Source organism: Mytilus edulis, chromosome 8 (genome assembly GCF_963676685.1).
Source record: "Mytilus edulis chromosome 8, xbMytEdul2.2, whole genome shotgun sequence".
NCBI lineage: Eukaryota > Metazoa > Mollusca > Bivalvia > Mytilida > Mytilidae > Mytilus > Mytilus edulis.
The window spans coordinates 78,252,298-78,269,818 of NC_092351.1; the positions used below are offsets into that span (position 1 = coordinate 78,252,298).

The window sequence follows — 17,521 nt, forward strand, 5'->3', positions numbered from 1 at the left end:
TCCAAATTGCTCGTTATATCCTCAGGATGTGCTGTTTTATTTTGACCGAAGCCGTATATAGATTCCATATGAGAGTTAATCCCCCTTTTATGTTTGATATAAGAATTTGCATTTCTAACTGGTAAACAATAAGTGATAGAGACCTAGGGTCTTTTGATTTGAGGTCCTTGGTCCAAAAAAATAAAAATAAGGTCAAGGTCAAAGGTCAAGGTCATATTATAAATTTTGATTTTGGCTTATTTTCACTTATTTTCAAAAGCCGTATAACTTATCGACAAATTATTTTTACTACATTGTTAGTTGCGACATGTCGTTACTTATAAATTTTGGTTGAAAGGGTGCGTAGACAATAAATGGGAGTTTTCGCCCCTCTTATGTTTAGAATTATGCGTAAAGCGATATTACTCATGAACCATACATATTAAGAAACTAGTGTCTTTAGGTTTGAGATCCTTAGTCTATGACCTTCAAATTGAGGTCAAGGTCATAGGTTAATTGGACGTTCTAGATTTTGACCTTTGGTCTAAATATGCTCCAAATTCATATTTAGACATTATAAAGTCATAGGAACTGACATATCAACTGAATTTTTAATATTTTCACATCAAAATATGTTGTAAGTGGTGGAAAGACCATCAATGGTTCTCTGAACAATTGGTTTTTAATTATTATTATTTTTTTTCTTCCGCCAACATTTTTTTCCTTCACTGTTTTTTTGTTTCGCAAGATGTCGCTTAGATAAATGAAATATGATATCGAACAGTTTATGCGCTTTTGAAACTGACACCGCGAAACCCAATAATTTCCCATATAAGAGTTATCTCCCCGAACACTGTTTTTTTTTGTTATCGCTTAATCTTCACAACCGTTTAAGAAACCGACAAATTTATTTTTAAAAATGGCGCGTTACATCCTCAGGACGTTCTGTTTTTTTTTTTACCTAAGCCTTATAGAGATTCCATATGAGAGTTAATTCCCCTTTTGTTTTTGAAATTTTGAAATGTATTTTAAACTGGAAAACCATATGTGATAGAGACCTCGGGTCTTTTGATTTGAGATCCTTGGTCCAAAAAAACGAAAATTAGGTCAAGGTCAAAGGTCAAGGTCGTATTTTAGATTTTTATTGGTCTTTGATTTCCCTATAACTTTTGAACGGTTATAGATACAGAAAATTTTCATAGTGAAAAATGTTTGGTACCTCAAGGGGCAACTTTGTTACATTTCGACTGCATTGGTTTTACCATTGTGTAAGGGACATAATCCCCATTGATGGTTTATATAAAGCCTGCCAACCAACCAACCAACCAACCAACCAACCAATCAATCACTCAACCAACCAATCAATCAATCAATCAATCAATCAATCAATCATGATCAATCAATCATGTTTCCGTCTCATGTGTTTAATATAGGGTTCAAGATCTTCTTTGCTTCTTTTTCGCTGTTTCAATTGACCCTATCCAACGTGTTTAACCAACCAACCAACCAACCAACCAACCAACCAACTAATCAATCAATCAATCAATCAATCAATCAATCAATCAAGCAATCAATCATGATCATGATCATGATCAATCAATCAATCATGTTTCCGTTTCATGTGTTTAATATAGGGTCCAAGATCTTCTGTTTCTTTTTCGCTGTTTCAATTGACCCTATCCAACGTGTTTAACCAACCAACCAACCAACCAACCAATCAATCAATCAATCAATCAATCAATCAATCAATCAATCAATCAATCAATCAATCAATCAATATGTATGACTGTTTATTTATGACAGTATAGTGAAGGAACAAACTCTCAATTATTCAAGAAAAATTGAAATTTAATATTGTTCTTACGTCTCTTCTGAAAAAAAATCCACATGTACTCTGAAACTACAAGTCCAATCGACCTCAAAATTTGCAGTCAGCAGGGCATACATGTAATAAAGGTTCATAAACAAAACTTGGTGCAGATATCTCTCAAGACTTTTCCTAGAGAAAAGAAATGGCAATACCGTAAAAATCGCTTGCTAGGTCCGTAAATCTCAGTAAAAACCTACAATAAAATGTCCGCTCCGAGATTGAAATACTAATCTGTGTTACAAACAGGTGCTGAAAAATGTACATTATCAGAAAATAATCATTAAATGTGTTTTAAAGTTACACCGGATCGATTAAATCCAAAACATGCACTGCCCGTGACCTGTGATCAAAATGTCAATTTCCTACAATGATAAAAGAAATTACATTGTGTGCATTCCGTCTCTATACATGTTGTCTGTTCAACGTCCTCACCTAAAAAGAAATAAAAAGACTAAGTTTTCGTTATTATAAACCCAAGTCACGTGGTGTCTCCTCAATCTGGCGCGCGCGCTGGACCTCAAATAAAAGAAAAACTTTCCAAACTAAACATGAAACTTCCCCGGAATAATATAGACCTCTCACAGAAACAAACAAACAAACAAACAAACAAACACACACACACACACACACACACACAACAAACAATCATGTTTCTAAGGGGGGAAAGACCGTTTACAATTGCTTTTTGAAAGCAATTGATTTATATTTGTGTTTAGTTTATGTGTGAGTTACACTTACACAACACCGAGTTAAAGTCAATGTGAACACGGCCTTATTTCACACGAAATAAACATTAAAATAGACTAAGTTGGTTTTTTTTCGATGAAACAAATGTGCGAATTTTATGATTTCATATGGAATTCAATCACGTCATGCACATGGTCTTTCAACGGGTATGTGTGCGTTGCGAACGGTTACGTTCGATACCTGACATGGTCTAATCAAAAACTTAAAAATGGTTTTTGTTAGTCTCTCTTCAACAAAGGTACATTTAGGAATAAGAACAAAAACTTATCCTCGGAGTCAATGTAATGTATTCAGGTAAGTTAACATGTCTTCCTGTGGACTGGTTGAGTTTTATAACGGAATAAGCATTCCAGGATTACAAAAAGCAGCATATCAATAAACAGGACACGGTTACAGACACCTATGTCACATATATCATATACATATTGTATTTGTTTATATAATTTGTACCAATGAACAACTTTTAAAGAGACGATTTCAGCATAACCATTAAGAATCCGTCATTCACAAGTATATAAGTGAATATCAACGTACCTATTAAAGGCATGTATGTTGTAATTTTTCATTAAATTTTGTCTTTTTAAACTTAGACATGTTGTCAATTGTCCAAGCTACATACTAACCCGTAGATGCGATTTTGTTGTATGATTCTTTGTAAATATTATTTGAAAAATCCGAAAACATGTTTAAATATGAAGAAAACTAATTGTTACAAACAATACATTATTCTTCGAAAGCCTTACCATAGTCTTCCCAGAATTTTTACATTCAAATAATGTTAAACGTGTAACATAATACAAAATGTTAACCTTATGAAGATGTTTTCCGACATTCAGATATTTAAACTTACTCAGAATTTGCATGCTTCATAACTTTAAAGATATTCATCAAAATACAAGACCACTATTTATAACGTTATACTTCAATCGTTAATATAACTTGCATTGATACATGGAAAATAAACAAATCTAAGGTAAGTACATTGTTAACGCTGCATATTTTATAATTTATATGCCATGCAGTCTACACTTTAAAAGAAGATGCGGTTTCATTGCCAATGAGAAAACTCTCCGCAAGAGACCAACTTACACAGAAATAAACAACTTTAAGTCATGGTACAGCCTTTGAATATGAACAAAGCCCATACCACATAGTAAGCTATAAAAGGCCAAATTGTCATTCAATTGACCTTTCAACTGTTTTTGGTTCTTTTGCAACTGCAACCTGATGCAAAGGAAACACTCATCTAGCATACGAATTATACATTATTTTTAATTACTCTGTCATGTCCTGAATCATACAATCTTGAGTTATTTAAACGTATGCATCACTTTAAAAGGAGATGGTTTCACCATTACTTAAGGAAATCGGTAGTTCAGAAGTATCCTTTTTAAATAATGTATGATATGAATGGCAGGCCCGAGATTATCATATAAGTGGAATATTTAAAAGCCACGCGCTGGTGAAATATAACTTCAAAGATTAGGAAAAGAACATATTGAAAATCACCCGCAGTTTAATCAGTAGTTTTTATGCAAAACACATATTGAAAAGTTATTCATATTAATGTCACTTAAACCTTTTTAAACAATAAACATATCAATATGACTAAACTTAAGACATGAAGAGGTTATTGTCACATGACAAAAAATCTGAAAATATATATTGGATATACATAACACAATGATAACAAGAAAATAAACCTTGACTTATTCTTTGTGCTATCTATCATTTGATTTCGTAATATAAAATGTTTGCACGTTTAGAACACACTGTAGATGAGAGAAAACAAGGCAAATAATTCAATATTCAAAGTAAACATGCGACATAAACACTAATTGTTAGATTTGTTGACCTCAACTAACTATTACACTATATTTAATTACAGATCAATGGGTGGGAATCAAAGTGCAGAGGCAAATGGAATTGAAGGTTGTTCAGGCTGTGGTGTCCGTCTGCCCCCTGCAAACCCCAATTGGGACTTTGTTAAAGCATGCGAAGCAAATCCGAATATGAAAACGTTTTGTTTTTGGACTAGAGCGGAGTACCCTGTGGTTGTATCAGCTGGTATAAGTGTTGGTCAACAAGGAGATACTGCTGAGTTCGGATTAAAGGGTTCGGTACAAACAACTATAGGAGAAAAACTCTTTAAATACTTCAGAATATATACCCAGCGAGATCAACATCGTTATTGGTGTTCTGAATGTTTTGCTATTAACAGACCAAAAATTGCGACATCTGTTTTCCTTGAACTAAGTGGAAAAGGAAAAATTATATCAAAAGATATGAAACTCGTACAGATGGGTTCACAATAAGCTTCACATTTTGTTCCTGATGAGTATAGATAAACAAATCTTCGATATGTGATCATGGCATGCATGTTTGCTACTTTGCATTTGACAATGAATTATAGACTTATACTGTATGCATTGTTTGTTCCTTGTTATCATGCTCATGTAAAATGTAAAATGTAACCATTGAATCATAAACAAGAACTTAATTTTAGAATTAAGTGCACGCACAAGACATGTTTAATGATAACACTTGCAATTAGAACAAATCTTGACTAAACTATCACTTTACATTTATTAAATTGCATATCAATATACATGTTTTAATTGATACCTGTACTAAGACCAAAATCGTATAAATATGTTCCCTGCTACACACATGTATATACAACCACTTATTTCGTTGTCATCTACATTTCGATGTGACAATTAAACATGTACAAAACAAATTTGAATTGTAACTTTGCTATCACCATATGGAAAAGCAATATAACTCTCCAGTCTTAAACCACTGGTTAGCTACTACTGCATTATCATATTCTGTAAAGATTCACTAAAGAAAAGAGGACGATATAAATCAGTGTCGTCAACATTTTCAACTAAACCCCTTCCTATTGGTTCACCACCATTAACCATACAGTGAAATATAAACTTAAAAAAACAGTATGATAAGGTATATCAAACCATCTGTGTTTTTTAATTATGATTCTTAGATTATTTAAATATCTACTGCTAAATCTTCAATCCGAAGCATTGTTTAACATAAAATTGAAGATGGAAGTGGAGAATGTGTCAAAGAGACAACAACCCGACCACAGAAAAAACAACAGCTGAAGGTCATCAACAGGTCTTCAATGTAGCGAGAAGTTTAAATGTGGCCAATATTTCTAACTGTACGCTCATCATCATGCTTAATTTGTAGATCAATGCGTGTTTGTTTTTACAAAATTTGTTTTCTATATGCGTGTATTTCGTTTTCTCCTGCAATCAGGAAACGATTGTACCAATTACATGTACACATATACATTTTTTGCCTTTTTGTACTTTCGCAATTCAAGTCTCGTATTTAACGGTTTCCTTGTTAGCGAGAGGTCATGTTAATATTTCTCTTTGTCATGAGTAAAAGTTAATTTTGGGGTTCTTTTCGCGGTTTCCATTCAAACTAGTTCGAATTTTGAAAAATCAGAGAACACGATTTAGGTTTAACAACGTAAGATTCATGTACCGCAAGGTAAATTGCAGTAAATTAATAATATGTGAACATAGGAAATATAAAATGTATTTTTACTTGCTACTACACAGGAGAAAACGATTAGCCAGTCTCGCTTGTTGACCTGCTCTTAAAAATTAATTAAATATTTTCCGACAATGTACAAATACTGTTAGGTCACTAAATGTCTTGCGTCAAGAAACCAAAACATTAAATTGATAGGAGGTGGAATCATCGATATTCCCCCTCCCGATGCGTGACTGGAAAATAAGTATATGGTCACTTCAGGTCTGCAATTTACCTGCAGTAACACCTTTGCCAAACTGGGGCATTTGTTTTGCTGTGCTGGTTGTATCAAGTTTACAGCCATGCTGGAACAGTAAGGGGACATTTGATGTGATGCCTAATGTAAAGATGGAGTCACACTCTCCTCACGTTACAAAATGCACCAGTACTATCGAAATGGGGAAGCTACTAACTACAGACATGGAAAAGTTAGATTGTTTGATTGTTTAGCAGAACACTTCAAAATATGTCCTGAATAGGACTGAAATTAGACAAACGAGGATTTACCTGACATTCAACCGCCTGAAATAGACACAGAAGCTGTATGCAAAAATGAAATTAAAAAGACAATTAGACAACTTAAAAATGGTAAAGTACCAGGCATAGATAACATCAGTATAGAATTACTGAAATCAGACATAGAGTTAACAAGCGAGATGATACATTATCTATTTACCAGCATATGGATAGACTATGGTCATAAATAGATATAAGAAGATGTGGTATGAGTGCCAATGAGATAACTCTCCTTCTAAATCACAATTTGTAAAAGTCAACTTTTATAGTTCAAAGTATGGCCTTCAACACGGAGCTTTGGCTTACACCGAACAGCAAGCTATAAAGGGCCCCATGAACAAACGACAACTTCTGAACATCAGATTCCTGTATATACAGGTATCAATGATAAATTAATACATGTTAAGGTGGTATGGGAGTCTTTCTCCATCTTGGATTGTAAAAAAAAGAGAATCTAAGGTCCAGATGTTCTATCCAGTTAGCAAAATTTGATTCAGGAATGCAGATATCTAATGTGAATGTGAAAAACTAATATTTATACAGGTGTAGATTATTTTTGGTTGTTTTTCAATGTTTTTAAATTGGCATTTTAAGGGGAGGTAACTCTAAAATAGTGCATTTTCTGAAGGCATCTACATGAAATTTTCCTATTTTGTATTTTAGCCGGAAAAAATGTACGGTGACCCTATCTTTTCTTTTGATATTCTCAAAGCTTTGTCTGAAAGCTGTCGTTTCCTAATTTATTTTACAATTCTATTATTTAGTTTAGTTTCTTATCACAAAATGGTGTTTTTTCCTGTATAATTCATACAAAATGATTCCTTTTTCAACAACCTGTAGCTTTAGAAAATGCACGGTGAATTATCATTTTTATTATATTTCTAACCATATATCAATAGATACTACGTTTTGGCAAAGTATGAACAAATTCTATCATTTTTATTTTAGACTCCCATACCACCTTAATTCAAATTTATACAATATTAAACACAGTTAACACTGGATAGTTACTCCCTAATAACAAGCACGTGAACGAGGTTTTTATTGAGGGAGTGTCTGATCTTTGTGCTGATTTCATTAGAAAGCAAAAAGCATGGATGTATATCTGATTTTTTTTACAACTAGTCAATTTGTATTCTTTTCTTTTTTTCGCAATATATAAATGTCTTTGTGTACTGGAAATTAACTCTCTTTGCATCGAAAATAAACACATTAATAAAAAAAAAAAAAACAGTTGTTGGCATGATGTGGGTTATGTTCTTCTCATGTATTCTATGATGGTATGATACCGAACCCGGGGGGGATAGTTCTTGATTTTCATATGATGCAGAAATATCCTTTCAATCAGTTTAATTGAAATCTAGAGCTGGCATGTCAGTAACTGCTAGAAGTCATTTGTTAAGTTTAATTTTTTTTTTAGCATACTTCATAATGAATATATTTTTGTAACGTCTTTCTCTACTAAAAGTTTATGAAGAAATAAACACACACACGTATTTGATGTATTTGTCCTTCTGAAATTAACATCATTACATTATGAAATGTAACAATCATGATGACACGAGATCCCAAAAATAAAGTGCACTCACTGAGTGGTAAATTAAAGAAAAACTTGATAGAAATCGTGTTTTTATGATTCTAGCTAAATAAATGTAATTTTAAGTATTTTTAGATTTGTTGATCTCAACTAACTGTTGGTGCTGTTACACTATTTGTAATTACAGATCAATGGATCAAAGTGCAGAAGCAAATGGAATTGAAGGTTGTTCAGGCTGTGGTGTCCGTCTGCCCCCTGCAAACCCCAATTGGGACTTTGTTAAAGCATGCGAAGCAAATCCGAATATGAAAACGTTTTGTTTTTCGACTAGAGCGGAGTACCCTGTGGTTGTATCAGCTGGTATACGTGTTGGTCAAAAAGGAGATACTGCTGAGTTCGGATTAAAGGGTTCGGATCAAACAACTATAGGAGAAAAACTCTTTAAATACTTCAGAATATATACCCAGCGAAATCAACATCGTTATTGGTGTTCTGAATGTTTTGGTCTCTGATTTCTTCTATTTACGTGCCTAACAGTGCTCGTATACTAAAATTGGCATCCCCTATGAATATTACAGTATGTTTTTAACAACTATTAGGGCCCATATAAGGTTTGTTCAAGGTGGAGAAGTTGACTATTTCCAACGTACTGTGGTTTCCAGTGAAAGTCCAAAACTCTTTCATTCATCTTGGTCGACTCAGTTTGCGGATTATTTATTTGTTTTCGTTCTGTATATATTTGAAATATTTTCCATTAAAATTTAAGCAAACAACAGAAAAAAATAAATTGCATGGCCTCATAACTTACACATAATTATGTTAATAACGTAATAATAAAATTACTGTACATTAATGTAGTTTGGAATCACTGACGTATTCAACAGTATCTCAAGCTATACAAGTTTTTTGACATGAGAAAGTGTTTAACAATTCCTAATAGAAAACCAACATGATTGATGTACAAAGGATGGCGGTACCGCTAACTTTTATATAATAACATTGCATGTTTTTGTTTCGTTATGATACGTTATTTTGATTGGCAAACAGCAATTTCGCGTCCTTCTGAAATTAACATCATTACATAATGAAATGTAACAATCATGATGACAGGAGATCCCACAACAAAGTGCACTCATGCAGTACTGCCCAATACATTTGCAGCTGTATGGCTTTGCACGGATGATCAATATCTAATGATTATCCTTATAACAGTTTGAAACATGACAATTGTTATTATGCTAAAATAGAGGTACCAGAGTTTTGAAATTTCGCTTAACCGCTTAATCGTTAAGTATGCAATATCATGTAACCGAATGGATTCTTACGTGAACGGTACATGTTGTATTCATTGTCTTAGCGTCTCCTGCTCTGCGAACAAAAAAAAAACACTAATGCAGTTGTTTGTTTTATAACATGTATAACGAATGACACGTTACCATTCCAGTTAACCATCTATTAAATAATGAAAAATGTGAGAATTGCAGAAATAATTTTATTGTATATGTTATCCATATGAATACAGTAGTTTCAAACTGTTACATTTATGAAAATATTTACAAAAGAATAACACTAAAATAGCACAAAAACCTTATTTTGAATCATTGTTTTTAATATTGAAAGTTGTATCAATCGATACTTATGGAACAGCGTTAATCTCTTATTAGCAATGTCTGAAATATATCGATAAAGCTACACAAATATTCAAAAAATATAACACCACTCTAACCAAATCGCAGTGTGTAAGAAGTAAACAACCAAGGTCAAAGAACGGTCTTCAAACAGCAAGCTATATATGGCTATAACTCAAACTATTGTTTAAATGTCTTTTCAAAATTAAAGCCTATTCTTCATTAGAAGGTATTGTTAGTGAGTTTACATATTTAAGTTATCGTGACATACGATGCATTAAAATAAATCATATATCACAATAAAATGGTTAAAACAATACATATATAACACAACACATCTGACCTTAAAGATCTTTATTTGTCAGGCATCTGAATATAATCTGTTTTGACAAAATGAGACATATTTGATCATATTTCTGATAAAATTGAGAATTGAAATGTGGAATGTGTAAAAGACGGGAACAACAACTTGACAAAGAACACATATTTAATATAAATATAAAGCATGTGTCCGAAATTTCTAGCAAGAAGCCTAATTCTAATCACATCACGATTTTCTAGAATAGGAATTGGATAATAACATATGAAATCATACTATATTAATTTATTTAACAAAAAATGGACACCTAGAATGTTAACATTTTCGTCTCAAACATGAGGAATAGTCAACAATGATCCGCCAACAAACGACCAAACTCTCTTTTATTAAACAAAATATCCACAATAACTTACAGAACAAGGAAAAAAACAAGGACAACCAGAGAATAGGGACATCACAAAGAATACAAGGATTCGAAATGATACCGGGAAGTTCAAACTCATTTGCTTAACCATGAATCCTCGCGGCTACCAACTGATACTTTACGATTGCTTTTTATTGTATATAGAAAGGTCACCCCGTATAACCCCGATACAAATGAAACCGGACGTTGACGCGTTCGAAGCGATAATCAGGACAATATTTAGGATGACAACAATTTAGAATGCCTCTCTAGAACTTATTTGAGTATATATAAATATGTCAATTTGCATGCTAGTTTATTTATTCAATTATACAATTGTTGTTAGTTTTAGATATTGCATATAACGTGTGATAAAACTGCTAGATACAAAACGCACAGACATGGTGCAATTTCATACGTTTTATGAGATAAACAATGTTGAATATCTTTTCGTGCATACACCTTTGCGTATTTTAATACATTAAGCAATGACAAATAACTATACTTTGAATTACTACGTGCCTTCAAATGCTCCCTAGAACTAAGGATAAACGCAATATCATAGTAAATAAGTTTTCTCTTACTGTATTGTTCGTTCCACCAAATGTGTCGCGTTCGTTGTGCGTTTAAAAAAAATCACTGTACAGTTCGTTGACAAAAACCGTCACAAATCACTTACTTGTCAAGGTATTCGATATGATGTCGCGACCCTTTTTTTTTGTATTTTATTGTAAATATTTATCCGTTAAATTAGTCAAAATAGTTGAACTTAAATCACCAGTCACCCAAAGCCAAAATTGCAGTGTTTAACCAGCGTACATCTGATAGGAATGTTTCTATTGAAAATTGGGACTTTCAACGTTATTCCAGATGAAATGAACAGTTAATAAATATATTCCAGAGGAAATAAAGTTTCAAAAAGTATAGAACAGTCATTAAAACATTAATGACTTCCTTTTCACAATTTGAGGCTCTTCAAAATGCTGATGTTGGTCCAAATTCGCATAAACGAAAGCATACATAGGAGATCGTTGAACTTAGTTTGCCGAATGCCTTAGATGGCATTCAAACTGCTTTATCTATGGGTGTTTTTTTTTTTTTTTTTTTTTTGTTGTTGTTTTTTTTACATATAAAGCTTTTTAGATGTGGTGTGATGGCCAGTGATACAACTTTCCACCAAAGTTTAAATAAAGTGGGTGAATAAAGCAATTATAATAGTCCAATGTATAATATTAAACAGTGAGGAAAACCTATACCATATAGTCGGCTATAAAAGACACCAATATATAAAAAAATGTGAAAAAATAAAAACGAGAAAACTAATGGTTATTTATTTATAACTTATGGATTATTTATCAAAGAAAATATCTATATAACCTATGATATACAGGCCCATGACGTAGAACCGACACGGAAAAAATGCGGCGGGATTAAACATGTGAGCCCCAACCCTCTCCTTAACCTGGGACACTGGTGTAACAGCACAACTTATAAAAAAACTATGTACAGTTGCAATTGGCTCAACTCAAAATGTCGGTACAAGGCACAAAAACCATATTACATAAAATATCGACAAAGGAGTAATTGTAGTAACTGAAGCGAATTAAAACTAAAAGGTAAATCATGTATCTAAAGTATTAGTCAGTGAATATGTTCCAGACCGTATGAGTATTTGGACCGTACGCGTGAGGTCTGGGCCGTATGCATACTTTTTCAAAATACTCATATTTGAAAAACCTTTTAGTAACTAATGAGTATTATGGCAAAGAATACATTGGAGCAAAATATCCGAAGAATAGATATTGGATTTTCTTTAAAAGTATTAATTTCTTACTGTATGAACTCAGTGTTACACGATGTGTTCGATTCGAACGCGTCAACGTCCGGTTTCATCTGTATCGGGGTTATACAGGGTATGGTCTGACTAATATTAAGAAGTATACATAGAATATCGACAAAGGACGAATGGGAATATACGATCCAATGTCTCGTGTACTTAATGAACCCTTGAAAAGGTCCATAAATATATATAACCACTGATTACAAGCTCATGGCTTTAGACAGGCACATACAGAATATGGCGGGATTAAACATGTTAGCGAGCACCTAACCCACCCCTAACCGTACATTGACTGTTGTTTGGTAAACATTTTCTAAAATGCTATCAAATTAGATATTCAGACGTGTGTATCTGTATGCTTAGTCATATTTGCATCTGTCGAGTTAATGTATTTCTACCAATTCAACTTTCGTATACATACAGGGCGAAGGTACAATCCCTGTGTGTCCGTTGTACCAATGTATATCATATATTTTTTTATTTATTCATTTATATATATAAATTAGACAATTAAATCGTAACCTATTGGTAGCCGAGAGGTTTCGTCGATATGTTGATGTTAGTAACACGTAACATAATTCATGGACGATTCCCAGTGAAGGCTTATAGAAATGACAAAAAATAGAGGTAAGTTTTTAAAATAATTCCATTAGTGAACAGAAATTAGTATATTGGCCAATTCAAACTTAATAAAATAAGACACACAAAAAAAACAATTGAATATAATTTGGTGAGTCCATTTCAGCGACGGATTCAGGAAGCGTTGATTATAGAAAAAGAATCCACGGTAAATGAATAGGCTGACGTCACCAAAATGGTTTAATTCTAGATAGCTAATTCAATCAGATATTTGGTATATGTAAGAGAATAATAATCTTTGTCTTCAGGAATAAATAAGTACGAAACCGAAATCGTATAATGAATAAACATGTTGGAATTGGTAATTTTAAATTGCATGAAGAAGTGTCCGAATTTGATATCATGCTTTTACCTACCAAGGATTTAGTGACAATTGAAACCGAGCCTGTCGTGTGTGATGCTGCTGCTACCCGTCGATTTTCGGCTTCAATGTCCGATTTGGATTTTCAAGAAAAAATTCTTAAGGCTATCTCTAAGAAAACCAAAAAAAAACAACAAGTGGGCTTGAAGAGTCTGTGTTGCTGGGACTTTAGAAAGAAATTTGTGCAGAGAGACATTTGATGACGGTGGTGCTTCAATACCCAGTGATTATAACTGCCTTTCAAATGAACTTTAAAACTATTGCATAACATACGTTATTCAAGAAAGTAGACACATGGATAGCAGCCCTTATCCGCCTAATTCAATGGTCCAGATTGCATCAGGCATTCAACGGTATGCTTACATTTTTAAATTTCAAAGGTGAGTGGAAATGGGGTAAGGGAGGGGGCTACGGTTGAGATGCATCAACTTGCTACTTTTTTTATATAGATACAACCGTGTTTGTTATGTTTTAGCCGTAGACACCTGGTGTTTATATTTAATTAAGTGCATAGTTAAGATTTTACAAAAACAAATTCTGAACTTGTTTAACTGAAATTGGTACTTTTATTTATTAATTTGTCTTATTGTTTTGTCCTTTACATTAAATTTATTGTTTGTCAATAAATGAATGAGATATAAAGTTTTTGTAAGCGTGACAGTAACCACACAACACAAAAAAACACAATACAGACAATTTTCCATCATAAAGTACTTTCAATGGTTCAAACATGTTTTCATCCTGAATATGCATATATACTATGTTTACTTTTTGTCAATAAACAAATAAAATATTACGTATTTCTAATTGTGACAGATGCCACACAACACAAGAAACACAAGAAACACAAGACATAAAATTTCCAGCATAAAGTACTTTCAATGATTCAAACAGGTTTTCGTCCGGAATATGCGTATCTGTTGATTTTACTGTTTTTCAACAAATAAATTTTTCGTGCTCTTGACGAACATAAAGAACTTGACGTAAATCAATATCGTATTTCCGTTGATGCGAATGGTAGAAAGTAACTGCATTATACCGAGGGGCTATTTAAAAATGTACAAGGTGGCCTTAACGATAGAAATATTGATGTTAAACGTATAACGTAGAAAAGTGATCCAACGAATCCTTGATGCCTAGTAAAGATTTTTGAAAAGTATTTATCGTTAATTCCACGTGAGGGTAGATTTTACCGTAAGCCTCTACCCCATTAAGCTTCAAATGGTTCAATCCGCTTCAGTGTGCAGCCTATAGGAATAAACACTTTATCTTGTACAATGAAGGAACTATTCAAGGCTGCTGGAATTTCGATGACAGATCGAAATATTTCTAATCATTTTGGAAAAGTCACTTGCTGTACTGCGCTCTTTAATACAGGATTTACTGATTCAACTGGTCACTGATCGTCGGCCCTAGACAATATAAGCGTCCATTGGAAACATTGCAGGATAATGTAAGCAAGGCATTATAGCCGCTGTCCGTAAATAAGTACATGAAGAAGGAAACTGAGTTGTCTGTTCCCAAGAATGATCAAAATAAAGGTGAAAACAAAGAAAACAATGACAGTACAATGACAATAAATGTGCCAAATTCAATAAACATTGTTGCTATTATCAAAAATGGAAAAAGATATTGTGTGGAAATTTGAATTTATTGTGTATTAAAAATTTATTCATTTTTGTTTATATTCAAACAAATCATTAATGTTTATTCAAAAAACCAAAGGTGGTAAAATCTTCTTTCAACACTCTTTCCTAATGTCCAAAGGCAATTTTTGCTACAGTAAATGGTCATTTGTATATTTCACAGAACAATAAGGTAATCAGCTACTAATAACATGTTTCGCGTCATTCTTCACCATTAAGAGGGTGAAAAGTTGTGCATTCATTGGTCCAAAACACTTTACTGTGTTCTAAATTCAGATCGAAAATCTGTTGTTGTGGTTTGTTGATATCTTACATATTTATATTTCGTTCATTAATTTTTACATAAGTTTAGCCGTTAGTTTTCTCGTTTGAATTGTTTTAAATTTGTCATTTCGATTTTTTCTTATAGCTGACTATGCAGTATGGGCTTTGCTCATTGTTGAAGGTCATACGATGAACTAACGATGTATTTTCTGTGTCTGTTCGTCTCATGTAGAGAGTAGTCTCATTAGCAATCATACCACATCTTCTTTTTAATATGCTTAAATTACATTCCCCTCCTATCTATAACATCGTTTTTTAAATGATGTTAAATGACTAGAGTATGAGTAAAGGTAACGGAAGGAAAGGAAGATAAATTACACTGTTTGTTTTAAATTAGAATTTTCAACACCCGCGTGCAAGTGGCGTGACACGCATATTATGAAACATTTGATTAGATAGTTTAAGAAACAAAAAAGTAATTGTCATTGTAACTGGACAGTGTTTTATGATACTGTGGCGTTAATTGACAGCAATGACTCGGATAAAAGAGGAACGAAAGATACCAAAGGGACAGTCATGCAGGAAGTTACTTTCAACAAGATATTCCTAGAAAACACATAGTTTTCTATGCACTAAAGTTTCACCAAAAAATATCAATCAATAACTTTCATGCGGATGAGACTTATGCGGTCATGCTAAATTCTTTATTAGATTTTGTCCTGTTGATGAAAGAGAGGTCGTGTCCTGTTTCTGTTAACATGAACGATAGGATTGACTTGATATTTGAAATAGTTATGTCCTGTCAGATGTTCTGTTACGTTAAGTGGGTTATCTAATGCACGACAATACCTGCATACATAAATAAAATAAGAAAATAAGAAAACAATGGAAGAGGTTTAATATATGTGCATCTTTTTACGATATTTGTTTTAATGGTACTAAGATACTTGTGTTAATTACTTGTACATTCTGCAACTATTGTAAATGATATTCTCGTTATCTTGTCATTCATTTGCTTATGTGCTTTGTCTATATGCCTTTTTGTGTTACTTCGAAGACTTGTTTGTTGCTCTTCTTTCATTTTTGTTGGTGCTTGGTCTATATGACTTTTTATGTTTCTTCGTTACATGTATTACGTGGCTCTGTATACATTCCGTCATTGTGTTATTGTACTATGGTATATTTGTCTATTCTTGTCTTTAATGTTTACTAATATGACTGGTCTGTATGCTATGTTGTGCTTCTTTGTTATATGTTTATGTACTTTTAGAGATTAGGTTGAGAGCAAAATGATGATTTTTACATTTTAGGTCAGTTTGTTTTGTTCATGCATCGTTGTCAATGTAATGGAATTTGATGCGACTGCCATACAAGTAATAGATTAAGCTAGCTTTAAAATCAGTTTCAATCCACAATGTTCTACATTAGAAAATGTCTCTCTCAAGTCAGGAATATGACAGTTATTATCCATTCGTTTTATGTGTTTGACCTTTTCTTTTTTTTGTTTTATTAGGAACTTTCTGTTTTGAATTTTCCTCTGAGTTCAGTATTATTGTGCTTTTACTTTATCCAACTCTGTTGTTTGGTTAGCCTTGACGGTAGTCTCAATTATAATAGGATTGTGGTCGAACGATCGACAGACGACGGATAACGATTGAAATTGACAATAATATTCAACATGGTTAGTAAGGTAAGGGGATTGAATAATGGTCATTTTTTGTGCAATCTGGGAAATAATGAACCTATACATCAGTATGTGTCGTGTATTGCTGTGTATCATTTATTATTTTGTACACCAGCAAACCGCTTTTTGTCATTTAAGCGCCTTAGCTAACTATGCGATATGGGCTTTGCTGAACATTGATATAAAGATTGCTATGGAATGCAAATGCAACATAAAAATTGAGTCTGAAAGAAGATATTTCGAGAACAATAAAAACTACCTCATGTATCCGTCTCAACTACATTATCGCTTCTGTATCGGATATTATAAATGCGTTAGTTGGAAGTTCTTATACAAGGAAAGGTAGATGATTATTAGATTTAGTCAAATAAAACAGTTCTCTACGAGTTTTGCAGATAATTGAAAAAAATACGTTAAGTATATACACTTGCAAACTAAACATGTAATCGATAATACTGTTGAAGACTTAATGGTCTTATCAGTCTATATATCTTATGTACATGGAGTGTAGTGATTTGTGA

General features: G+C 32.8%; 1 long non-coding RNA gene across 1 annotated transcript in view; it reads left to right on the top strand.

Annotated features, from left to right (window-relative positions):
• The window catches only part of LOC139486331 (uncharacterized), a 15,685-nt gene extending 10,349 nt beyond the window's left edge, over positions 1–5,336 (top strand). Inside the window, exon 2 of the long non-coding RNA XR_011655549.1 lies at positions 4,485–5,336. This is a non-coding gene — a long non-coding RNA (uncharacterized lncRNA). The remainder of the gene's footprint in view (positions 1–4,484) is intronic.
• The last annotated feature ends 12,185 nt before the right edge of the window (positions 5,337–17,521 follow it).